Here is a 27,185-nt window from a genome sequence, read left to right on the forward strand (position 1 = left end):
CCTATTTGCACTTACTGTCTCTTCCAGCACTTTTAACCATTAATAATTTGTTAAAATTTTAACAAATTATTAATGAAATAAATTGTTAACATTTTGGGGGATTTTTTTGCATCTTGTTTCTTTTTTGGGGCTAGTTGTGGTTGATCTGCACCTCTTGACAGAAAAACACACCAAAACCCAAATTCTTAATCTGGTAATCCAGGATTCAGTTCAATTAGTTCATCTGAGGTAAGTTCGCTGAGTTCAATGAGTTCACCTTAGATGAGTTCACCTGAGGTCACCGCTGGTGGTTTCAGGTGAACTCCAGTTACCCCAGGTACCCCAGTTGTACCCCAGGTACCCCAGTTGTACCCCAGGTACTCCAGTAATCCAGGTAGCCCAGTTGTGACCTCAGGTGAACTCACATCAGGTGAACACAATAAACTCACTTCAGGTGAATTCATTTAACTCAATGGCAGATTACTGGATTAGGCTATGTGCATATGTTTAATATTTGATTGCACAAATTTGTGCACCAAATCTGCATCTCCTGGCAGAAAAACATGAAAAATGAAATGCATTTTTTCCACATTTTTGACTCATTTTTCTGCCAGGAAATGTAGATTTGGTGTAGAAATTTCTGAAACCAAATACTCAACTTGTTCAGATAGCCTAATCCTTTAATCTGAAATTAAGTACAATGAGTTCACTTGAGGTGAGTTCAATGAATTCACCTCAGGTAAGTTCACCTGAAATCACAACTGGGGTAACATGGGAGCAGATAGTTGTGACCTCAGGTAAACTCACTAATGTCACCGCTCTCACAGCTGCAGCTCCATCAGTGTTTCCATCTGGCCACAGTGATATGTCACATTTTCTAATGTGACAGTGCTCTGCGACCTTAGGATTTGGCCGATCTGGGATTGTTGTAGGACATTATGTCGATTACAACGAACCTGCAGTTGTGTTTTGGGGCTAATAAATTGGAGAAAATGGTATTTTTTTTTTAAATAAAGGATTTTCTCTGTGCCTTGTGTTTATTTATTTTTACTTGCAAGATTAGTAATTGGGGTGTCTCAAACACCCTTACTAGTTACAAATCCAGGGCTTTGTAGCAGCTTTGATTTTTCGACAAATCACCGCTGTCATTAACCCCGTATATTACCCTGATTGCCAACACACCAGGTCAGTCGGATGAGCCGTGTAAGCACTAGGGTTGGCACATCTAATGGATGTGCCAATTCTAGGGCAGCTGCAGGCTGCTATTTTTAGGCTGGGGAGGGCCCAATAACCATGGACCTTTCCAGCCTGAGAATTCTAACCCTCCGCTGTCTGCTTTATCTGCACTTGGTATCAAAATTGGACAGAACCCCATGCTTTGTTTTAGATTATTAATTGAAATAATTAAAAAACTCTCATGGGGTCCTTTGTATTTTGATACACAGCCAAGATAAGGCACACAGCTTGGGGTTTGCAGCCTCCAGTCATCTGCTTTATCTGCACTGAGTAGCAAAATACCCGGGGCCCGCACAGTATTTTTTCTAATTATTTAATTATTTTTACACACCACTTCAGGGGCCAAGATAGCTAGTGTGAGGGCAACCAATTACAGATGCTGTCACAGAGGGTGGGCAAGGTAATCAGTGAATATTCATAAGGTTTAACGAGTGGACCCGGAAGCCGCATAACAGCCCTGTGAAAACTTGGTAAGTATACATTTTTCTTGCTTTAATCCCCATTTGTTTTTTTTTTGCAGCCCCATAGCCCTTGCTAACACCATTCTATAGCACTGAAGTTTGGGTCCCCATAGAGTTATATGGAAATTGGGGTCTGGGCTCATGTTTGGGTGAAGACTGGTCCCTAACCTGACTTTTTTCTTAAATCCAGCTGGACCTAGCGAACCCGAACATATGCAAGTTTGCCCTTCTCTATTAGAGAGATAAAACAAGTGAGGCTAGAACCTAATGGGCTTTCTTTGTATTATAGAAAGGCTGCTTCCAGCAATCATCATCAATATAATCCTCTGATATTACAATCAATTACAATTACACACTAATTACAGCACCTGCACACAGTTCACTAAGGCATAGGTAACTTACCCAGTTCTTTGACCAGACTATTTAATACAAAATAACTCACCCAAAGTGGAGATAGACTAAGCTCACAGAAAAAGTAAGGCAACATTGTAAGAATAAGCTTCTTACCTTATGCTGCAGCTTTAGAATTACTTTTTCTAGAGGGTCCATTCATTCTTGAGATCTGGATGTTATAATGCATGTCTGGGTCCCTGTTTGTGTGCCATGTTTTGTGAGTGAAATACTCTCCTATGCCATTTCAACGCCAATTTATTAAAATTTGTTTTACGAGCACTTGTGAAATCAATATAGTATACAAGCCAATATGGTGTACTGAAAACTTACTTCTGTGTTATGAAATCATTTGACCAGTTTATATAGGACCTCAAACAAAGAACTAGCTCCTTTGAACTACAATAAGAGCAGGAGGGGTGTGATAGAAATGTGAAACTTCCCCACCTATCATTGACATCCAATCTCCATGATATCATAAAGTTATAAGACAAGATGGATACCATGAGAACCAGAGAAAGGAGGATATAGATGGAAAACAAGCAGAAGGGAAGGTATATTTAAATGATAAGCCCCGTAATGATGCAAGAGTGCCTGTACTTGGGTAGAACATCATTCTGTGCTGACAGATTCTTTTAAAATTTATTGGGATCCAATAAATATGAATGAGAAAATAGATGACAGACTCTGTACTTCATTTCCCATCCGTTTTTCACTGAATAAAGTATTGAGTCAATAAATAAAAAAGTTAAGACAGTCTACCTGCTTCAGTTTTTATAAATGTATAAGCAAATGGATGCAACATTGATGCAATATGGATGACACGTGAAAGGAAATACACAGATTTAACCTAAGGATACATGGCTGTAGATTGTCTCATGTGAGAGAATCAGATCAATTATGCAAATGACACTCCTATCAAACTCAGATAGCATAAGAGAATCGTAGCACAGGTGAGGAGAACAAAATGTTTCTGTCTTCTCCACTTTGTGAGTCCGTGGAAATCGGAGTCATCCGAGTGCAGTCCAATGATCCACTATAGCCTCAGCCCCCTGATGAAGACCAGCCCCCTGATGAAGACCATGGTGAAACATGTTGGGGAGGCTATTAGCTGAATGCTTTTAGATAGGCAGTGTAGGGCTATTATCCTCATAAGTATTTGTAGGATCTTTATCCAATATTGTGGTGCCGCTCTGCAGCCAGACACCTATTCAATCAATGGATCTGATCGCCCTGCAGGTCAATTTTAATGTTGTTCTTTGATTGATATGAATGAATAAAGTTAGTTTACATATAAGGTCTTTAGTTAGGATACTGTGGCGCCCTGGGCAAGCCAGGACGTCACAAGCACTGCACCAACACACCCCACACTCCCGGTCGGGCACACCTAAGTCAGACAAAAACCCTTGTTGCCTCCCTCCAGGGGCTGATGTCCACACCAGGGAGTGGGCCAGGAGGTTGGTCCCACCCACCGAGGAGTTCACAGTCCTGGAGGTGGGAAAAGGAGTGGAGTTCAGTTGGGAAGTGAAAGTGAGAGGAAGGGAAAGTGGTAAAGGAGCAGACAGAAAGTGGTCCGGGTGTGTGGCCCGGACAGAACAGCAAGGTTGGCAGATGGTGGTGACTGTCTGCAGGAGAGGCCTATTGGAGCTAGCCGTAAGGACCGTGGATGGGCGGTGGCCCGGCGGTACCGGACCGGTACGCAAAGAGAAGCCAGCACCATCCGGTAGGGGCTTACGGACCCCGACAAGGCTAGGAGTCGCCGTGCAATTTGTCAAATCCGTTAGCGAAGGGAACCTCCTGGGTTTCCCAGCAGCCAAGTCCCGACAGAAGGCAACACTCCAACCGAGAGAGGGAAACACAGTCACCACCAAGGCTACAGTTCCCAGGGCCAGAGCCTGTGGGCAAAAGGGGCTCCTTCAGCAACCTTCAAGCTGGGGAGCGGGTTACCGGTGGGAACCCATTGGAACCGTTTACACTACACAGGTGCAGGGAAAGGCAGTCACCATCAACCTGCCGGGAGGAGAAACACTGCAGCCGTCTGTGGGACCCGTCCATCCAGCCGTTTGTTTTACCGGAGACTTTGTGTACATCATTGGCTGAGTGAGTACCACCGTGCCGTGCGGCACAGCGCTACCCCCGCGACCCTGCACCTCGCCAGGCCCCGTAACCCGCCTGACATCCATCCCTACCCCCTCACCGGGCCCCGGGACAAACAACCCCCTACCCACGGAGGGGAGAACTAACATCCAGGCTGCTCCATGTCATCGCTCCCGGGATCCCCGTCCAGAGCAGCGGTGGTGTCACCAATCTCACCACAACCGTGGGTGGCGTCACGGACAATATCAAATCCCCATAATCAATTCCCCCTTTTCACTCACGGGCGAGGAACGCCGCTCGAGTCCCCGGGATCCGGCCCACCGCTCGAGCCACCACCGAGCAGCAGCAGCAGCCGGACCCGAGCAGTGGGAGAGCACAGCGTCCCCTCCTCCGCCCGCGACAATACCTCTTGTTGCCCCTTAGGCAAAATGAGTTTTGTCAGTTCAATGATTGACACGTAACTAGAGATTTGCTTGTGAGCCGTCCAACTTGCATGCTTCACATTTTATCTCATGCGGAACGAGACAAAAAGCGCTGGTCGGCACTGTTCCATAGTGTAAGTTTGGTCCCCATAGTAAAACATCTGATAGCACATGCCTGATTTATATGCTTGTGTGCCCTTAAAAATAGACAAGGATGTGTGAATGTAGACTTAAGGCTGCTTTACATGAAAGCACCCGCCCTCGTCGTTTGTGTGTCACGGGCAAATCGCTGCCCGTGGTGCACAATATCGCTAGGACGCGTAACACATACTTACCTTCCTAGCGACGTCGCTGTGGGCGTCGAACAACCTCTTTTTTAAGGGGGAGGCTCGTGTGCCGTCACAGCGACGTCACACAGCGGCCCGCCAATAGAAGCGGAGAGGCGGAGACCGGCCGCATTAACAACACGCCCACCTTGTTGCTGGAGGACGTAGGAACGCTGCTGTTCGTCGTTCCTGGGGTGTCACACGTAGCGATGTGTGCTGCCTCAAGAACGACGAATAACCTGCGTCCAGCACCAGCAACGATTTTTGAAAATGAACGACGTGTCAACGATCAATGATTAGGTGAGTATTTTTGATCGTTAACACTCGCTCATAGGTGTCACACGCAACGATGTCGATGTGTGTCACAAATTCCGTGACCCTGACGACATATCATTAGCGATGTCGTTGCGTCTAAAGCCCCCTTAAGGCTTATCTTTCATGACCACTTCTTCTTTGTTACATCTTGTCTGGTGAAAGCCAGGAAGCCTAAATACATATTGAATAGTCAATGGACCATGCTGAAAGCTGCCAGTTTTGGCTGACTTGTGTTTAGCCATCCTTCAAGCTAGGAGTCCTCTTCTGATAGATGTGATAAAATGCTCAATTTAGTGGCTACAGTTGGAAAATATGCAGGAATATGGGAAATGCGCTGTAGCACAAGCTTTCTGAGCTATGAATAGAAGGGCTAAAACTGCTGGCTTGTGGGATTAAAGCAGTATTTGGATCCTACGTAACAGGCAGGTGATACAATGTCCTGTGTGCCGGAGTGAACAGTGCGGCCACCTGTTCCACACACCGCTGCCTGATCACAAAGCTGAATCTTAATCTACCTGATTAGAGCTGGGAAGCATCGTCCAGAGCCAACAACACATGGTGAAGGCTGCAAACTGTGCCAGCAACAGATCAAACCCAGCGCTACTGTCGAAGCATCTTGGCTGCATCTTCTTCTGGATCCTATCATTTATATTACAGAGCAATTCCACCCAAATTACATTATGCATGGATGCAATCTGCATTAATGTATAATAAACCATACACTCCAGCTGCTTCAAGTTATTCATATTTCATGTTCTTGCTTATTGCACTGTACTTCCCGGGATGTGATATAATGTCTTTTTTTCCATTTTAATATATACATTTGTAAAAAGCAGAAGGTGCATTCTATCTATGAAGCTTTCATGTGGCTATAACCTTAATCTCCATTTTGCTTAATCATCAGAAAAAGACCTTCAAAGCATGGAGGCTTTTACACCGAATAAAGAATAAGTAATACCTGGGGGCATAAACAGATTGATGCTGACTAGCTAATATAAAAAAGAATATATAAATCATAAACGTCAATAGTATGAGAAGCCGTGGTCCTTATCTCCTGCTACCTGCCATGTTGCTGGAAGATAAAAGGTTAATATAACAGAGAGATGGATAAGGGGTTAACATAATGGAGAGCCAGCAATAATAGTTGCAGACTCTGTCCGGTCATTGCCCCATTTCTGGGATGTCAGCCAGAAGATGGAGATATTGGTAGAATAAGCCAATATTTCCCAAGAAACTGATTTAGCATAATAACCACCTGTAGACAACCCAATGCCAACCCTATGCCAATGTCTGTTATGGTATCTCACAGGTGACACTAGCTTTGATGAAGCTAAAAAGACCCTCTAACTTTGTAGGTAAGACAGTTGTCAAGTAAGTCCAAAACTGACCCTCTTACAGCTTATCTATGTATCTTTCAATGTTTCTAGTAGATGTCAACGTTGTAGCAGGAACCTGAAGAAGATCCGATAGGCTGCTTGGCATTTTAGTCGCTGTGGTGTAGCTGGGATGGTATGTTTGTGATACTCTAAAGGGAATCTGTTAGCAGGTTTTTGCTATGTAATTTGAGAACACCATAATATAGTGGAGGAGAGCCTGATTACAGTGATATATCACTTAAGCTGGGTTCACACATAGTGACAGCGACAACGACGTCGCTGTTACGTCACCATTTTCTGTGACTCAACAGCGACCTTGTAAGTGGCTGTTATGATCGCTGCTTAGCTGTCAAACACAGCAGACGCAACAGCGATCATAACGACACGCGTCGCTGTGGAAGCGATGCTGCGCTTGGTAACTAAGGTAAATATCGGGTAACCAACCAAACTGCTTCTCTGGTTACCCGATATTTACCTTGGTTACAAGTGCATACTGCTTAGCGCTGGCTCCCTGCACTCATAGCCACAGTACACATCGGGTTAATAAGCAAACCTTTGCTTATTTCTCGATGTGTACTCTGGCTGTGTGCAGGGAGCAGGGAGCCGGCAGCAAAGGCAGCGTGAGAGCGGCGGACGCTGTAACTAAAGTAAATATCAGGTAACCAAGGAAAGGGCTTCCTTTGGTTACCCGATGTTTACCGTGGTTACAGCTTACCGCAGGCTGCCAGACGCCGGCTCCCTGCATCCTGCTCGCTTCAGTTCGTCGCTCTCTTGCTGTCACACACAGCGATGTGTGCTTCACAGAGGGAGAGGAACGAGCAAAAATGAAGCAGGACATTCAGCAACGACCTGCGACCTCACAGCAGGGGCCGGGTCGTTGCTGGATGTCACACACAGCGACATCGCTAGCAAGGTCGCTGCTACGTCACAGAAAATGGTGACGTAACAGCGACGTCACTGTCATTGTAGCTAGGTGTGAACCCAGCTTTACTGTGCTGTGTTTTATTGTTTCAATGCAATCAGCAGGAGATTATCACTAAAGAACAAACTGCCTTGTGCCTCCTGGTCCATCTACACCCCCAGCACTGATTAGCTGCTTTCTGTCACTATACAATATACTGAGAAAGCTGCTAATCAGGGATGTGGATGGGGCGACACAGGGCTTAACAATCTGAGCTCTGCTAAATCTGCAAAAAGAAAACTTGTGATTGTATCATAACTGCTGCAATCAGTATGCTAAGTGAACCTTTGAATGACCGCTGATCAGAAAATATTTACCATTTGGCAGTCATTTAGTTAGTTCCTGAAGTCGGTTTGTGTAAATGGACCCTAAAGGCCCTGTCACACACAACGAGATCGCTAACGAGATTGTTGCTAAGTCACAGTTTCTGTGATGTAGCAACAATTTTCCCAGCGATCTCGTTATGTTTGAAACCTACCAGCGATCTGGCCCCTGGTGTGAGATCGCTAGTAGTTGCCGAATGGTCTGGCCATTTTCTTGAAAGGTGATGTCCTACTGGGCAGGACGAATCGCTGTGTTTGACGCCTACCAATGACCTCCTAACAGGGTCGTTATACATATACTAGAAGGTGGCCCAATTCTAACGCATCGGGTATTCTAGAATTTATTGTGTAGTTGATGTATGATTTCTGTTATATATATAGATCTTGTTGTGTGTAGTTGCCAGTGTTTGTGTAGGGCGCTGTAAATGTTCTGGGTGTTGTCTGGGTGTGAGAGTGGTGTTGTTTGTGTGTTGCGTTGTGTGTGTTGCGTTGTTTGTGGAGCGCTGTGTGTCTGTGGCGCTGTGTGGGTTGCGCACTTTGTGTGCGTGTGGGTGTGGGGTGCGTGTGTGTGTTTTGGGGGGAGGTATGTTTTGTGCAATGTGTGTGTTGCGCGGTATGTGCGTATATTTGTGTGTGCCGTGGTGTTTGTGGTTCCCAGTGTGTGTGTGGTGTGTTGTGCGGTGCGTGTGTGGCAGTGTGTGTGTGTTTTAGGGGGAGGTGTGCACCTCCCATCATGCTCCATCTCCCATGCTGCGCACCCCCCCATCGTGCTCCATCCCCCATGCTGCACACCCCCATCGTGCTCCATCCCCCATGCTGCGCACCCCCCATTGTGCTCCATCCCTCATGCTGCACACCCCCATCGTGCTCCATTCCCCATGCTGCGCACCCCCCATCGTGCTCCATCCCCCATGCTGCACACCCCCATCGTGCTCCATACCCCATGCTGCGCACCCCCCATCGTGCTCCATCCCCCATGCTGCACACCCCATCGTGCTCCATCCCCCATGCTGCGCACCCCCCATCGTGTTTCAGCCCCCCATTCTGGGCACCCCCCATCGTGCTCCATCCCCCATGCTGCACCCCCCATCGTGCTCCATCCCCCATGCTGCACCCCCCATCGTGCTCCATCCCCCATGCTGCAAACCCCTCAGAGAGGAGTATAATAGGAGGATTATAATAGGAGGAGTATAATGGGAGGAGTAGTCCTGGGGGGGAGCTGTACAGGTGCCCAACTGTGCGGGGGGTGTGGCCGAGCAGGCATAGTGTGAGGGGGGCGTGGCAGAGCGGGCATAGTGTGAGGGGGGCATGACCTAGCGGGCATAGTGTGAGGGGGCGTGGCCTAGCAAAGCATAGTGTGAGGGGGTGTGGCCTAGCAAGCAGTGTGAGGGGGCATGGCCTAGCAAGCAGTGTGAGGGGGCGTGGCCTAGAGGGCATAGTGTGAGGGGGCATGGCCTAGCGGGCATCGTGTGCGGGGGCGTGGCCTAGCGGGCATAGTGTGCAGGGGGCGGGGCCTGGCCAATCCATGCGGGGTGCGGGGCCAGGCCGAGCCAAGCGGCCAATCCGTGTGGGGGGGGCAGGGCCAGGCCGAGCCCAGTGGCCAATCCGACGGTTGTCACTGTAAGGACACAATGTCACTGTAACGACACAATTTTGGAGCAAGACAGACAGACAGACAGACAGAATAGGAGAATTATATATATAGATAACGATCCGCCGCAATTGTTATACAGGTCCCTCATAGTTACTGCGCCGTTGGTAAGGTCTGACTGTGGGACATCTCACCAGCAACCTCCCAGCGACTTACCAGTGATCCTTATCAGGTCGTATGGTTGTCAGGATTGCTGGTAAGTTGTTGTGTGTAACTGGGCCTTAAGTGTCTTGAAAGGCAGGGACAGTGATAGAGAGATACACAGTGGAAACAGTGAGGTATGACACCCTGTGGGGTAACACCGTAAGGCTTCCTTTGAAACTTCATTTTTGCAACATTCAAGAATAATCCCTCATTGGTTTGCTAGACCAGTTGAAGGGACTGTGTCAGCACTGATTGATTGTTCAAACGAAGTACTGGTGGACAGTGCATCATGGGCTAAATATTTAAGTGCATCTTCCTACTGCCATGATGTGACTGGAGGATTCAAGGGACAGGGGCCTCCTATACTGTCCTTCACACTAGGGGAGCCTATGCTATTTCTAACCTCAGGCTTACCTTTTTAATGGAGGAGATGCCTGACTCCTGTGCCTGGCTATTCTCCTGACCAGAACTAATCTGTTCTTCCTTCTCCCAAGGAAGGCTAGGGCAGGAGTGTGATGGCAACACAGATATAGACAGACAGGCTAAACCAAACTTGTGACACACTGCAAACTCACAGGAACAAACAGTAAGGGCACAAACACATCAGTAGTATTCTGCTGCACTTCCGGATCCGGCATAAGGGCAGTACAGTACAATACAGTTCACAGACAGTGCGGCAAGCCCCGGTCACATGCTGTCACATGCTCCGGTCACATGACCGCATGTGCCCGGAGCTTGCCAGTGAACTTTAATGTATTGTACTGTCCTCGTGCCGGATCTGCAAGTGCGGCAGGAAAACGCTGATGTGAAACCAGCGTAAGAGAATAAATGCAAGAGAAGTAAGGCTGCAACAAAAGGACAACAAGGTTTAACACCACAACTACTCACAGCAATAAAGTATTACAATCACCAGTAAGTCTAGATCACACCACCTCTCCAGACTAGTATAGACCAGCTATAACTGGCATTAATGGACTTGCCAAGCCTGAATATATAAGAGGGGAGTGAATATGACTGGCTCCTCCACAGCATGTGATCAAGGAGATAAACAAGCCTGCGTATGAACTACAAGTCTGTGGGTCAACGCCCAAGTCTCCCTGCGCTGATCACACATCAGAGAAGTTAGCATGCAGAGTGCCAGAATCTGTAGTCTCCACAAATCCTGACGACGCTGTGACAGTTGTCGATGCCTGCAAAAATCTCCTTCTGACACCTACCAGCTTGTTCTCACTAAATCTCCACTACCCCCTTTTTTCTGATTGACAGCTCTGGCTTCATAGAGCCAGAGAAGGGTGAAGATAGAGGAAAAACAAGCAGGTGGGAAGGTGTAATTGAATGATTAGCCCCGCCATGACGCATGAGCGCCTGTGCTTGGTTTGCACAGTCATTCTGTGCTGACAGATTCCTTATAAGCATTTTATGATAGTAACCCAACTGTATTGTGTGCCACAGTATTTACAGCTATGCTAAAAAAAAAATCAAAACTGTTGAATCTATTTGGTTTATTCTGCAATTCTGCAACAATTCTGCCAAGTGTAAATATACCCTTATCATTGCATGCATCATACACTATCCATTTAGTGTAGTAACTGTTATACAGCTGACTTTTGCACATACTGTACAGTAGATATGCTGCATTATTACGCAATATGTAAAGGAAACAGGCTCTAAAATGCTAATTACTGGTATTTTTATTAGTAGAACAGATTATTTTTAGTCACGCGTGTGCTGTTAGGACGCAGAGCGTGCAGTGTGTGACATCATAGCACACGCTGACTTTAACCCCTGCCGTTTCCTCTGCAGTTTAAGCATTAGAGGTGTTCGGCAATGACTAGAGCTAAGTAGATGGAATGAGCTGTGATCTGAATGCGTCTCCATCCCACACAGCTTCCCTGTGCACACTTAGATATTCAAGGAAAGCTAATTGTCTTTATTTAAGACAGCAATGTTTTATGCAATTCAGTAAACTAATCCACACACACCGCATTACTGGGCTTCTCATAAACAATAACTCAGGATCCCAGCGGAACATATTGTGTGGGAAATGGATGGAAAAGCATTTAGTTCCATTTAAATGGTTTAAAATGACAGATCTGAACATCTCATAAATCTCCAGTAATTCGGACCTTTACTGACATATTGCCTTACCACTTTGTAATGTACTCAGAGCAAGACCAGTATATAGGTGCCGGTAGTGGGGATGCAGGTGGCCAACTAGATACCGTAAATGGTCCATACTGGAAATGAGTTACTGGGGATCAACACAAATTTGGCTAAAATGATAAAATAACTAAGTAACCATTACTTAACTGATGAATCCCCTGTAAGTCTCCCACCTGTCCTTGTATATTTCATGTCCTGTCTAGTCAAGGTACCGCTGCAGCTAATCAGTGGCCTAATGGTGGTACAGGAGCAACACAGGGGTTTTCAGTTAATTAAAGGAAACTTGACAGCTAAATCATTCTGCCAGAATCAGAGGCCGACTTTGTTATTGCAGCAGTGTATGTTAGATTGACAGGTGCATACACAGTGGGTATGGAAAGTATTCAGACCCCTTTAACATTTTCACTCTTTGTGTCATTGCAGCCATTTGGTAAATTCAAAAAAGTTCATTTTTTTCTCATTAATGTACACTCTGCACCCCATCTTGACAGAAAAAATAGAAATGTAGACATTTTTGCAAATTTTTTAAACAAGAAAAACTGAAATATCACATGGTCATAAGTATTCAGACCCTTTGCTCAGACACTCATATTTAAGTCACATGCTGTTTATTTCCTTGTGATCCTCCTTGAGATGGTTCTACTCCTTCATTTGAGTCCAGCTGGGTTTAATTAAACTGATAGGACTTGATTTTGAAAGGCGCACACCTGTCTATATGAGACCTCACAGCTCACAGTGCATATCAGAGTAAATGAGAATCATGAGGTCAAAGGAACTGCCCAAGCAGCTCAGAGACAGAATTGTGGTAAGGCACAGATCTGGCCAAGGTTACAAAAGAATTTCTGCAGTACTCAAGGTTCCTAAGAGCACAGTGGCCTCTATAATCCTTAAATCATGAAGTTTAAGACCATATGGCAAGTGCAATCCAATTAAAAATCGTATTGCACTCGCACCAGTGTTAAACAATAAGTAAGTGATGATCTGCAGTTTTTTATGCCCTCAGCTGTAATTTGCCTGAAGAAAATAATCCCAGCATCCTGCAAGTGGATGCGTGAAATGGACAAGACTCACCAATAGACGTCAATGGGTTTGAGAAAAAAAAACAGTCTTCACATGGACAATCCATATGGTGATTGATTTTTAGGGATATATTACCACTCTGTAGCATAGAACACTGTACATGGTTCTGTAAATGATTTAGGAATAATAGTCGTTGAGAAAAAAACGCATTACATATTGAAGGCATAGGGATTGTAGGAGACAGAAAAAAATAAATCGCACACTCGCATTGCAATCTCATGATATATAGAATAACAAACAGATTTCAAGATTTCACCCGTCCCACTTTTCTGAATGAATATCAGACCATTTTATTTTATACATAATGGGACCTTGAAAGTATGTTTTCACTGAAATGCATTAGTTTCGGAATAAGACATACACGGCTGCAATAACTGAGTCGGCCTCAGATTTTTGCTGCCTTTGGTTCAGACAGCAAGAATCCCCTGTTAGGACCCTTTAATGCTTTGTTTCTTTATGGTACGTTAGACAAATTGTTGATGAATCCAGAACACTCCACTCCTTACATGAAGGAGTCAGGATTTACCAAACAGAAAAGATTTCAGCTTCATCCAGCAATTAAAAATATTCACATCTCCTTAAAGGGTCTCTGTCAGCAGGTTTTTGTTTTGTAATCTGAAGACAGCATGCTGTGAGTGTTATTATTCAGATTACAGCCCTGCATCTCTTATCTCAAAGTGTGTTTGTGTTTACCTTTAATGTTAGTCTAAGGCCACGTCTCACTAAGCAACATCGCTGCTGAGGCACGACTTTTGTGACGCAACAGCGATGTTGCTAGCGATGTTGCTGTGTGTGACACCCAGCAACAACCTGGCCCCTGCTGTGAGGTCGCCGGTTGTTGCTGAATGTCCTGGACCATTTTTTAGTTGCTGCTCTCCCGCTGTGAAGCACACATCGCTGTGTGTGACAGCGAGAGAGCAACAACTAAATGTGCAGTGAGCAGGGAGCCGGCTTCTGCGGATGCTGGTAACAAAGGTAAATATCGGGTAACCAAGAAGCCCTTACCTTGGTTACCCGATATTTACCTTCGTTACCAGCGTCCGCCGCTCTCACGCTGTCAGTGTCGGCTCTCTGCTCCCTGCACACATAGCCAGACTACACATTGGGTAATTATCCCGATGTGTACTCTGGCTAGGAGTGCAGGGAGCCAGCGCTAAGCGGTGTGCGCTGGTAACCAAGGTAAATATCGGGTTGGTTATACTTACCTTAGTTACCAAGCGCAGCATCGCTTCCACGCGTCGCTGCTGGCTGGGGGCTGGTTACTGGTTGCTGGTGAGAGCTGCCTGTTTGACAGCTCACCAGCAACCCGTGTAGCGACGCTCCAGCGATCCCTGCCAGGTCAGGTTGCTGGTGGGATCGCTGGAGCGTCGCTTAGTGTGACGGTACCTTAAGCTTACTTGCTTTATCATTAGTCTGACTGAGGAGACCTAGAGCTCTAGGCTGACTCCACCCCCTTCTGTGATTAGCAGCTTCTGTCTATGGATATGTACACTGAAAGTCTGGTGTGGGGTTGGGGGCAGTTTGTTAAGCTCTACTACATGCAAAAAATAAAATCTTTGATTATATCAAAATAGCTGCACCCAATAAACTAAGTGATACCTCGTTAGATCAGGATGTCTTTGGCTACATTATGCTGCTCTTGGATGAGGTAGCAAAACCTGCTGACAGATTCCCTTTAAATGTAAGATAGCATACATAACAACTATGTTTTGGACTCAACCTGAGTTTTTAGTTCTTTGTGTTACTCCAGAAGCTAAACAACACCTTTAAATTTTGTGAGATCCCCCATCGCCTTGCACAGGTGAATGTCTGGGCTCTCTAGTCTCAACATTCCTTCTACTCATATTTTCTACATTATGTGGGGAGACGTGTGGAAAAAACTCTGTCTATAAGCAGCAACCATTAGTTTATGTGCGCACAAGAAAATGGACTTTTCTTAACAAAAATCTGCACCCTCTGGCAGAATACCGCATCCACTGCAAAAACCATGGTAAAACAGCACCCGCGTTTTTGCTGTGATTTGCTGTGCTTGTCCCTGCGTTTTTTTACCATTATCTATGGCAAAAAACGCAGGTTCCTACAGAAAGAAGTGACATGCACATTAATTCTGCAGCGGAAATTCCGCGGGTAAATCCGCAGGTATAAAAAAATTGCAGTGTGCGTACAGGATTTTTTTATACCCATAGGTTTTGCTGGAGAATGACTGCAGAGATGTTAGACACATTTTCTGCAGCAAATCTGCAGCAAATTTGCGGTAAATCCGCAGCATGCGCACATAGGCTTATAATTTTACTGTCCTGACTAAATACTCCTATCCAGGGCAATATTGAATATGTAGCATCATCTTTCTTTAGAGTCTTCTGTCAATAATGACATTTTCATGATACATGACAGGTCATAAAGAAGCAGAAGAAAAACGTTCATTACGCTCTTCACAGCCAACACATTGTCTACAAGGCATTTTCCTCATTGTCCAGTCCAATTGTGTTCCATGATGCACAGAGAGATGGATCGATATCTTACTAATTAAACCACCAGATCAGTTCTCCCAAGTGTCGCAATTTATCTGTGATCAGCAGTAACCCTGACCCGGGATATCTAGCAGGTATTGATGGAACATACCAGACAACAAGGATCCGCCGTTCTCCTCCCTTATGTTCTTAAGTCATCAGCTGGGTTTCTCTTCCACTCTGAAAACACAGAAAAAAGGTCCTGATGATTTCATATGTAAAATTTACAATTGTCCTTACATAGAGGTAAACCGTCATTACGCTGCACCACCAATGCATGGTGGCCACCAGAACAACCTAAGCTGACAAAGAATCCAATTTTTCAATTTTTTTCCTTAGGTCAAGGGACAATTTCTTAGAAATCCAATAAATCTTTCATTGTGTCCATGTGAGGAATATGAACAGAGCGGGAATATATAACTTACACGGAAGTGTTCCACTCAAACCATGGCCTTAGCGATTTATTTCTGTATCTATCCATGAAAAACACTGATGATTAAGAATAAAACTAATACACGAGTGACACACTGATGTAAAACACTGATCACATTTTTTCAATTAAGTATTTAAACAAGGACATGTGATTAGGGCCTTAAAGGAAATTTCCAAGAATAACTTTTACCTCCCCCATCCAATACCACTATATTACTTCAGCAGAACTGTGAGTACAGTGACTCAACATTCTGATTTCTTCAGTATAAAGTATGAGTGCCACATACGGAAATCCTTGCACTTGCAGCCTTAGCTGCTTTCAATGAGGTTATTTCCGGCTGTTTGAGAAATGTTCTGCCATTTTAAATGCACTTGGGTAAATCATCAACATCCACTGCTGGCAGCTCTTTAAGCAATTGCTTCAGATGTGCTCAATGGGAGTCTTTAGGCACGTTAAGGTGATGCAGGCTACTAACAGTAACATGAACAGTATGCAGCCTGGCTTTGTTATTTTAAAGAACAACAAGAATTTTTTTGTATGTGCAATGATATAATGAGCAGCTACTCATTTCTTATATGTGCAATCACCAATTAAGCTGTTGTTCTCCTCTCTCCTAGTATTTTGCTTTTATATGTTTCTTCTGTGCCCTAAAGGCTTGTCTTTAAAAGTATACTTTAAAACCAATTTCAACAGTTTTGCATGTTTTTTTGTAACTCCCTAAAACAGCCAGTTGTAGTTTTTTGTTCTTATGTTCTTTTCTTTATTTTTACATCGATATAAACATATGACTCCCTTTTTGCAAGGCAAGCTGTAGTTTTGAATAACACCATTCATTTTACCATACCATGTAGTGGAAAGTTGTAAAACAAATGCCCAAGTACAATGAAATGGAGAAAAAAAACAGAACTCTGTAAAGTTATAGGTCACTACAGTTACGGTGATACCAAACTTGTATTTTTTATTTAAGTGATGAAAATTTGTAAAAATTTGTAAAGAAAATAATTTGCTATGTATTGTCATTTCCTGAGACCCGTAACTTTTTTACTTTTCACTCAATATAGCTTGCTAGCGTTTGTTTTGCATGACAAACTGAATTTTTTAATGGTCATATTTTGATATACAGTGGGGAAAAAAAGTATTTAGTTAGCCACCAATTGTGCAAGTTCTCCCACTTATAAAGATGAGATTTGCCTGTAATTGACATCATAGCTAGACCACAACTATGAGAAGCAAAATGAGAAAACAAATTCAGAAAATCACCTTGTCTGATTTGGCAAGATTTGTTTTGAAAATTATGGTGGAAAATAACTATTTGCTCAATAACACAAGTTCATCTCAATATTTTGTTATAGATCCTTTGTTGGCAATGACAGAGGTCAAATGTTGTCTGAAAGTCTTCACAAGGTTGGCACACATTGTTGGTGGTTTGTTGGCCCACTCCTCCATGCAGATCTTCTCTAGAGCAGTGATGTTTTGGGCATGTCGCTGGGCAACATGGACTTTCAACTCCCTCCAAAAGGTTTTCAATGGGGTTGAGATCTGGAGACTGGCTAGGCCACTCTAGGACCTTAAATGCTTCTTACAAAGCCACTATTCCGTTATCCCCTGGCAGTGTGCTTGGGATCGAAATCATGCTGAAAGACCAAACCACGTTTCATCTTCAATGCCCTTGCTGATGGAAGGAGGTTTGCACTCAAAATCTCACGATACATGGCCCCATTCATTCTTTCAGTCGTCCTGGTCCCTTTGCAGAGAAAAAGCCCCAAAGCATGATGTTGCCACCTCCATGCTTTACAGTAGGTATGGTGCTCTTTGAATGCAACTCCACATTCTGTCTCCTCCAAACAGGATGAGTTGTGTTTCTACCAAACACTTCTACTTTGGTTTCATCAGACCATATGACATTCTCCCAATACTCTTCTGGATAAACCAAATGCTCTGTAGCAAACTTTAGACGGACCTGGACATGTACTGGCTTAAGCAGGGGAACATTTCTGGCACTGCAGGATCTGAGTCCTTGGTGGCGTAGTGTGTTACTGATGACAGCCTTTGATACGGTGGTCCAAGCTCTATGCAGGTCATTCACTAGGTCCCCCCATGTGGTTCTTGGATTTTTGTTCACCATTCTTGTGATCATTTTGACCCCACAGGGTGAAATATGGTGTGGAGCCCCAGATCAAGGGAGATAATCAGTGGTCTTGTATGTCTTACCTTTTCTTATTATTGCTCCCACAGTTGATTTCATCACACCAAGCTGCTTGCCTTTTGCAGATTCAGTCTTTCCAGCCTGGTGCAGGACTAAAATTTTGTTTCTGATCTCCTTCAACAGCTCTTTGGTCTTCACCATAGTGGAGTTTAGAGTGTGACTGTTTGAGGTTGTGGACAGGTGTCTTTTATACTGATAACAAGTTCAAAAAGGTGACATTACTACAGGCAAGGAGTGGAGGACAGATGAACCTCTTAAGGAAGTTATAGGTCTGTAAGAGCCATAAATCTTGCATGTTGTTAGGTGACTAAATACTTATTTTCCACCATAATTTGCAGAAAAAAATCTTGCCAAATCAGACAAGGTGATTTTCTGGATTTGTTTTCTCATTTTGTCTCTCATAGTTGTGTTCTACCTATGATGTCAATTACATGCCTCTCTCATCTTTTTAAGGCTCGCAACACACATCCGTGCCTCCGGTACGTGTTTGGTACATTTTTGCACATACCGAAGACACGGAGACACGTTGACCAATGTTACCCTATGGGTGATGGCACACACGCGTAAAATCACACGGAACGTGTGTCCGTGTGGTAAGTACGTGTGTGCATTTTCCCGCACGGACGACATGTCCGTTTTTGGCCATCAACACGCAGGCACGGACCCGCTAAAGTCTATGGGTCCGTGCCTGCACGGACGGCACACGTAGCATGTCCGTGTTCAGCACGTATCGTTCGTGTGTGCTTTTAATCCAAACATCAGCAACACTTGTTTCCAATCTATCAGGTCAATTGTCAAATTGTCAAATGTCCTAATGTTTCAATTGGTGATGCACAAGGCCAATGATGTTGTCAAAGGACGTTATGGTTATATGGCAGTATGCTTGAAATTTAGGTGGAAATTTGCGCATTTCTCCATAAAGAATATTAAAATGGCCATGCGTCTTCCTTAGCTTGACAAGGGGGTTGATCCACATCCATTTTTCAACAGGTGGTTCATATTCAAGCATATGTCTCCTAACCCCAAATCTCGATATCAACCATAGCAAATACATGGTTGCTTCATTGGAGAGAGACATTTTGGAGTCAGTCTAATGAGTGGAAGAGCCTAAAAACAATGATTTGAAATGTTTTTAAACTTTATCCACCGATGAGGGACGGAAATTGACCAATTAACAACACCAGGATCTCATGATGAAAGATTAACAACGTTATTTGGTAAGAATGCGGACCTCTAAAAACGGACGGCACACGGATTGCATACGTACGTATTTTATGCCAATACGGACATTCCACACATACACACGGAGAGCATACGCCATCACACGGATGTCATATGTACGGGAGAAACGTCCCTAAAAAACGGAACACGGACCCGAAAAACGGAAGTATGTTTTTGGCCTCAGTGGGAGAACTTGCACAATTGATGGCTGACTAAACACTTTTTTTCCCCACTGTATACAATGTTTTGATCACTTTTTATTGCATTTTTAGTGGAGGTGCAGTGAATAAAAATAGCAATCTTGGCATATCACTTTTTTTTTTTTGCTTTATGGCTTTTACCAAGAGTTTAAATGTTTGAATGTTTTGATGAATTGGGCTTTATGAGTGAGGAAATTGCCAAATTTAGAGGGGAGGTAAATTAAACTTTTATAATTTTCTTTTAAATATTTTATTTATGCTTTTTTTTAGTCTCTTTATATGCTTCAGTGCAGCAATTTTGCCATTTAGGCCTAAGCCACACAGCGAGAAAATCGGTGCAAGTGGAGTGCGATAAAACATCGCATTCAACTCGGACCAATATTAGCCTGTGTGTCAGCGCACATGAGCGATTATTTTCTCAGCCCTAATCGGACCAAGAAAACAATCGCAGCATGCTGCGATTGTAATGCGAGACTCTTTTCTCTCACACCCATTCAAGTGACTTGGGCGAGAGAAAAATCGCACTGTACCACGCCTACAGAGCAAGAATCGCAATAGCTGGCTGCGGAGGAGAGAGGGAGATAAATCCCTCACTCCCCTCCTCCGTGCCGGCCCACCCCTCCTCCGTGCCGGCCTGCCCCCCGCAGCTTAGGTCCACTCGCACAGTTGGACCTCAGTCGCATGGATACTAGCATGACACTTGGCTCCTGCTGTGCTGCCAGTGCAAGCCGAGTGTCATGCCAGCATCGCAGTAGTGCCCTGTGTGGCCTCGGCCTTATAACTAAAATGTTTACTTTTGAAATCTGGCCACTGACTTGGCTTCACAAAAGGACCAAGATGGCAGCCTGGAGGCCTACAGCAGGTCCTTGCCTGTCATGGCAATTAAATGGCAACACATGATAGCTCAGCTTGCAACTTATGGTAGATTGGGACCACAAAATGAGGGTGCCAGAGATTGATATCTACATTAAAGAGGTTAAAAGCAGTGCTAAGAGATACCTACATTGAAAATAAAATAATAATAATAATAATATACACATATTTGGTATCGCCATATTTAGAAATGCCCGATCTATCAAAATATTAAATCAAATAATCTGATCGGTGGAAATCATAATGAGAAAAAAATTCCAAACGCCAAAGTTAAATATTTTTGGTTGTCACAACATAACATAAAAAGGCAATAACAGGCGATGAAAACATTTCATCTATGCAAAAAATGGTATAATTGAAAATGCTAGCTAAGGATGCAAAAAAAATAAGTCAACATTGAGCCCCAGGTCCCGAAAAATGAGAGCGTTATAGGTCTTGGAAATGATGACAAAAACGCAATTCTTTTTTTTTTTTTACAAAGTTCTGATTTTTTTTATACCACATAGATAAAAGTAAAACTATTCATGTTTGGTATCTATGAACTCATACCGACCTGGGGATTCATAATGCTAGGCAAGACTTTCTTGATAATGAACAGGGGAAATAAAAAAACCAAACCAGCGTGCAATTGCACTTTTTTTTTGCAATTTCATCGCAATTTGATTTTTTTTCCCACCATTTTCCAGTACAATATGGGACAGAATGAATGTGTTGGGCATAATGAAAGTGCCTTTAAAAAGTACAAATTGTCCCTCAAAAAAATAAACCCTCATGTGGCTATATTGACAGAAAAATAAAAGTTACGGCTCTTGGAAGGAGTAGAGGAAAAAAAACGAAATTGAAAAATGGAAAATGGAAAATCACCCGGAGGTGAAGGGGTTAATTTTGTTGTTAAATTTTTTTTATTTGTGACTTTTTTAGCATAAAAAGTTGCAAATCCTTGTAAAAGTTGAACGTTTGTCTTAGAACTAAGTAAATCTTATTCTAGGCAGGGACTGGAGTGAGATGTGCAACAAAAATAGCGACATTTGATAAAAGTCTCATTTCATGAATTTGTCTAAGACATCTGGATAAGCAACGGTATTGGGGAAAAATCTCACAATCGTAAAAAAAGAAAAACAACTTAAAGACGTTGCAAATCTTAAAGACAATAAGGCCGGTATACTGAAGCCGCTAAGTAAAGGAGCAGATGAGCCCAGAAAACTCGAGAAACACCAATCAAGGCCTTTGGGTTCGGATTTATCCTTTGCTTCTTTGAAGAATTTATTAGAACTGTAAATACAGAAAACATCGTATTTCAAATGATAAATCTACGTCTTCTAATATTATTATCATGCATAACCTGATAGGACGATACTAAGAAAGCCGGATGAGTCTGCAAATCAATTCCTGCTGAATCAGTTGATGGATTTTCTACTTTCTAGCACTAATATATGGCTGATAGCCCCTCGTCCAGGATTTTTCGTTTGTTCTGCACCTTTTCTTTGTGCACTTTATGGCTCTGCCATGTGGTTATTTGTTTTCCGTGTCTTAGAGCTGATTTACTTTGCCAGTGCTCAGCTTGTTGCGTCGATGACATCACAGGAAAACCGTAACCTGGTTAGCATTTACATCAAGAGGTAATGAGCTGGTTAATTCAATAAGGTCCTTTGGAAGAGTTATGGCCGCTCAGTGTCCCGAACACCAAGCTCGCCAATTACCAATAAATCACTTAGCAGACTTGGGATGGATATAAAAGCAGGCAAAGTAAAGAGAGTGATATAAAATACAAGTAAAGTCACCTACCATATGAGTAATATGTACAAAATAGCAAAAAAAAGCTAAAGCAAGTGTGTAAAGATTAGAGTTAAGCACGGTTCGTGGTTCGCGGTTCGCCAGTTCGCGGTTCGAGTGATTTTGGGGGATGTTCTAAATAGAACTAGAACTCGAGCTTTTTGCTAAAAGTTTGGCTGCTCGAGTTACGTTCGAGAACAGTTCTATCAGCAAAAAGCCTAGCTATTTACTAGCTGGCTTTTCACTGTAAGGCCCCTTTCACACGTCAGTGATTCTGGTACGTTTGTGCTTTTTTTTAAACGTACCAGAATCACTGACATACGCAGACCCATTCTAATGAATGGGTCTGCTCACACGTCAGTGATTTTTCACTGCACGTGTCTCCGTGCGGCGTACCCGCGTGTGCGTGTTTGCCGCACGGAGACATGTTCATTTTTTTCTGGCATCACTGATCTCCCACATACCACGCAGTTGTGTGGCCCGTGAAACACGTGCCAGAAAAAAACGTGCTTTTAAAATAAAAAACATTTTAACTCACCCGGCGTCCAGCGATGTCCTCTGCAGCCCGTCCTCCCTGCTGCTTCTAAGCCGGCTGATTACTGTCGCGCATATTCATTATGCGCGACACAGCCGACCCGGAACCAGGTGCTGCGGGGGTCAGCGCCGGCCGGATGCTGCATCGCGGGAGGATTCAGCACCACGGACAGCGGGAGCGGGCGCAGGTGAGTTGATTTCTAAGTGCAATCACGGGCCACGGAGAACGGAGCCCGGATTGCACTTAGACAACCACGCAGGGACATGTGCGTGTTTTACACGCCAGTGAAAACGTCTGTGTTTTTCACTGACGTGTGAAACGGGCCTAATAGTGTGAGTCACTCTGTGATTCACACTATTATCAATTTCAGCGTAAAGTGTGTGGGGGGGACGGGTTTTAGATCTGTGGTGCTGAGAAAATGCCGATCGCCATTTTTATTTTTTTTTCTAAGCGCGCGTGTAGTGGGGCGGGCCATCATGTCAGCTAATCCCAGACACACACACGGCTAAGTGGACTTTTTGCCAGACAAGCAAGGGCATGTGTCATAGGCTGTCCATGTCACATGTCCTTGCATTATAAATACGAACATTTTCCCTCAGGACGCCATTATCTGCCTTCTGCGTCTGGGTGACAGTCACCGCTCACGCAGCTCCTGTCGCCGGTCCTGCTGTTTATGCTACACACATAGCGCTCTACAGATTAGGGACAGAAGTTTATTTCAGCCCTTTTCAGGGCTAATTTCATCAGGCTCAGAGCCATAGGTGACAGTCAGGTCCGTGGAAATGCTGTATACAGCTTCAGATAACAGCGTCTGTGTACCTAAGCTCGGGGAATTCCATGCTGCATTTCACCATTGGGAGGGATAGAAAGTAAGGCTTCATTTCCTCTACACTGACCCACAACCCGGCCACTGTACCCTCCTGCACATTTTTGCAAAGCCATTTTAATTGAAAAGAGGGCTGCCAGTTAGTGCCATCCAAAAAGTGGCTGCTGTACTCCATTATTGTGCCACTTGTGCCAAGCAAGTCCCACCACCTCTGCATTCTCCCCTCCTGCACATTTTTGCAAGCTATTTTAATTGAAAAGAGTGCTGCCAGTTAGTGCCATCCAAAGAGTGACTGCTGTACTCCATTATTGTGCCACTTGTGCCAAGCAAGTCCCACCACCTCTGCATTCTCCCCTCCTGCATATTTTTGCAAAGCCATTTTAATTGAAAAGAGTACTGCCAGTTAGTGCCACCCAAAGAGTGGCCGCTGTACTCCATTATTGTGCCACTTGTGCCAAGCAAGTCCCACCACCTCTGCATTCTCCCCTCCGGCACATTTTTGCAAAGCCATTTTAATTGAAAAGAGTGCTGCCAGTTAGTGCCATCCAAAGAGTGGCTGCTGTACTCCATTATTGTGCCCCTTGTGCCAAGCAAGTCCCACCACCTCTGCATTCTCCCCTCCCGCACATTTTTGCAAAGTCATTTTAATCGAAAAGAGTGCTGCCAGTTAGTGCCATCCAAAGAGTGGCTGCTGTACTCCATTATTGTGCCACTTGTGCCAAGCAAGTCCCACCACCTCTGCATTCTCCCCTCCTGCACATTTTTGCAAAACCCTTTTAATTGAAAAGAGTGCTGCCAGTTAGTGCCATCCAAAGAGTGACTGCTGTACTCCATTATTGTGCCACTTGTGCCAAGCAAGTCCCACCACCTCTGCATTTTCCCCTCCTGCATATTTTTGCAAAGCCATTTTAATTGAAAAGAGTACTGCCAGATAGTGCCACCCAAAGAGTGGCCGCTGTACTCCATTATTGTGCCACTTGTGCCAAGCAAGTCCCACCACCTCTGCATTCTCCGAAAAGGCACATTTTTGCAAAGCCATTTTAATTGAAAAGAGTGCTGCCAGTTAGTGCCATCCAAAGAGTGGCTGCTGTACTCCATTATTGTGCCACTTGTGCCAAGCAAGTCCCACCACCTCTGCATTCTCCCCTCCTGCACATTTTTGCAAAGTCATTTTAATCGAAAAGAGTGCTGCCAGTTAGTGCCATCCAAAGAGTGGCTGCTGTACTCCATTATTGTGCCACTTGTGCCAAGCAAGTCCCACCACCTCTGCATTCTCCCCTCCTGCACATTTTAGCAAAGTCATTTTAATCGAAAAGAGTGTTGCCAGTTCGTGCCATCCATAGAGTGGCTGCTGTACTCCATTATTGTGCCACTTGTGCCAAGCAAGTCCCACCACCTCTGCATTCTCCCCTCCTGCACACTTTTGCAAAGCCATTTTAATTGAAAAGAGTGCTGCCAGTTAGTGCCATCCAAAGAGTGGCTGCTGTACTCCATTATTGTGCCACTTGTGCCATGCAAGTCCCACCACCTCTGCATTCTCCCCTCCTGCACATTTTCAAAGCCATTTTAATTGAAAAGAGTGCTGCCAGTTAGTGCCATCCAAAGAGTGGCTTCTGTACTCCATTATTGTGCCACTTGTGCCAAGCAAGTCCCACCACCTCTGCATTCCACCCTCCTGCATATTTTTGCAAAGCCATTTTAATTGAAAAGAGTACTGCCAGTTAGTGCCACCCAAAGAGTGGCCGCTGTACTCCATTATTGTGCCACTTGTGCCAAGCAAGTCCCACCACCTCTGCATTATCCCCTCCGGCACATTTTTGCAAAGCCATTTTAATTGAAAAGAGTGCTGCCAGTTAGTGCCATCCAAAGAGTGGCTGCTGTACTCCATTATTGTGCCCCTTGTGCCAAGCAAGTCCCACCACCTCTGCATTCTCCCCTCCCGCACATTTTTGCAAAACCCTTTTAAGTGAAAAGAGTGCTGCCAGTTAGTGCCATCCAAAGAGTGGCTGCTGTACTCCATTATTGTGCCACTTGTGCCAAGCAAGTCCCACCACCTCTGCATTCTCCCCTCCGGCACATTTTTGCAAAGCCATTTTAATTGAAAAGAGGGCTGCCAGTTAGTGCCATCCAAAGAGTGGCTGCAGTACTCCATTATTGTGCCACTTGTGCCAAGCAAGTCCCACCACCTCTGCATTCTCCCCTCCCGCACATTTTTGCAAAGTCATTTTAATCGAAAAGAGTGCTGCCAGTTAGTGCCATCCAAAGAGTGGCTGCTGTACTCCATTATTGTGCCACTTGTGCCAAGCAAGTCCCACCACCTCTGCATTCTCCCCTCCTGCACATTTTAGCAAAGTCATTTTAATCGAAAAGAGTGTTGCCAGTTCGTGCCATCCAAAGAGTGGCTGCTGTACTCCATTATTGTGCCACTTGTGCCAAGCAAGTCCCACCACCTCTGCATTCTCCCCTCCTGCACACTTTTGCAAAGCCATTTTAATTGAAAAGAGTGCTGCCAGTTAGTGCCATCCAAAGAGTGGCAGCTGTACTCCATTATTGTGCCACTTGTGCCATGCAAGTCCCACCACCTCTGCATTCTCCCCTCCTGCACATTTTTGCAAAGCCATTTTAATTGAAAAGAGTGCTGCCAGTTAGTGCCATCCAAAGAGTGGCAGCTGCACTCCATTATTGTGCCACTGGTGCCAAGCAAGTCCCACCACCTCTGCATTCTCCCCTCCTGCACACTCTTGCAAAGCCATTTTAATTGAAAAGAGTGCTGCCAGTTAGTGCCATCCAAAGAGTGGCTGCTGTACTCCATTATTGTGCCACTTGTGCCAAGAAAGTCCCACCACCTCTGCATTCTCCCATCCTGCACATTTTTGCAAAGCCATTTTAATTGAAAAGAGTGCTGCCAGTTAGTGCCATCCAAAGAGTGGCTGCTGTACTCCATTATTGTGCCACTTGTGCCATGCAAGTCCCACCACCTCTGCATTCTCCCCATCTGCACATTTTTGCAAAGCCATTTTAATTGAAAAGAGTGCTGCCAGTTAGTGCCATCCAAAGAGTGGCTGCTGTACTCCATTATTGTGCCACTTGTGCCAAGCAAGTCCCACCACCTCTGTATTCTTCCCTCCTGCACATTTTTGCAAAGCCATTTTAATTGAAAAGAGTGTTGCCAGTTAGTGCCATCCAAAGAGTGGCTGCTGTACTCCATTATTGTGCCACTTGTGCCAAGCAAGTCTCACCACCTCTGCATTCTCCCCTCCTGCACATTTTTGCAAAACCATTTTAATTGAAAAGAGTGCTGCCAGTTAGTGCCATCCAACGAGTGGCTGCTGTACTCCATTATTGTGCCACTTGTGCCAAGCAAGTCCCACCACCTCTGTATTCTTCCCTCCTGCACATTTTTGCAAAGCCATTTTAATTGAAAAGAGTGTTGCCAGTTAGTGCCATCCAAAGAGTGGCTGCTGTACTCCATTATTGTGCCACTTGTGCCAAGCAAGTCCCACCACCTCTGCATTTTCCCCTCCTGCACATTTTTGCAAAGCCATTTTAATTGAAAAGAGTGCTGCCAGTTAGTGCCATCCAAAGAGTGGCTGCTGTATTCCATTATTGTGCCACTTGTGCCAAGCAAGTCCCACCACCTCTGCATTCTCCCCTCCTGCACATTTTTGCAAAGCCATTTTAATT

General features: G+C 44.6%; 1 protein-coding gene across 1 annotated transcript in view; it reads right to left on the reverse strand.

The window, feature by feature from the left end:
* Positions 1-27,185, reverse strand: part of SMPD3 (sphingomyelin phosphodiesterase 3) — a 429,346-nt gene that overhangs the window by 236,103 nt on the left and 166,058 nt on the right. The window contains exon 2 of the mRNA XM_075325680.1: positions 15,547-15,614. The gene's annotated coding sequence lies outside the window, so the exon portion shown is untranslated. The remainder of the gene's footprint in view (positions 1-15,546; positions 15,615-27,185) is intronic.

The sequence above is a fragment of the Anomaloglossus baeobatrachus genome, chromosome 10 (genome assembly GCF_048569485.1).
Source record: "Anomaloglossus baeobatrachus isolate aAnoBae1 chromosome 10, aAnoBae1.hap1, whole genome shotgun sequence".
Classification (NCBI taxonomy): Eukaryota; Metazoa; Chordata; class Amphibia; order Anura; family Aromobatidae; genus Anomaloglossus; species Anomaloglossus baeobatrachus.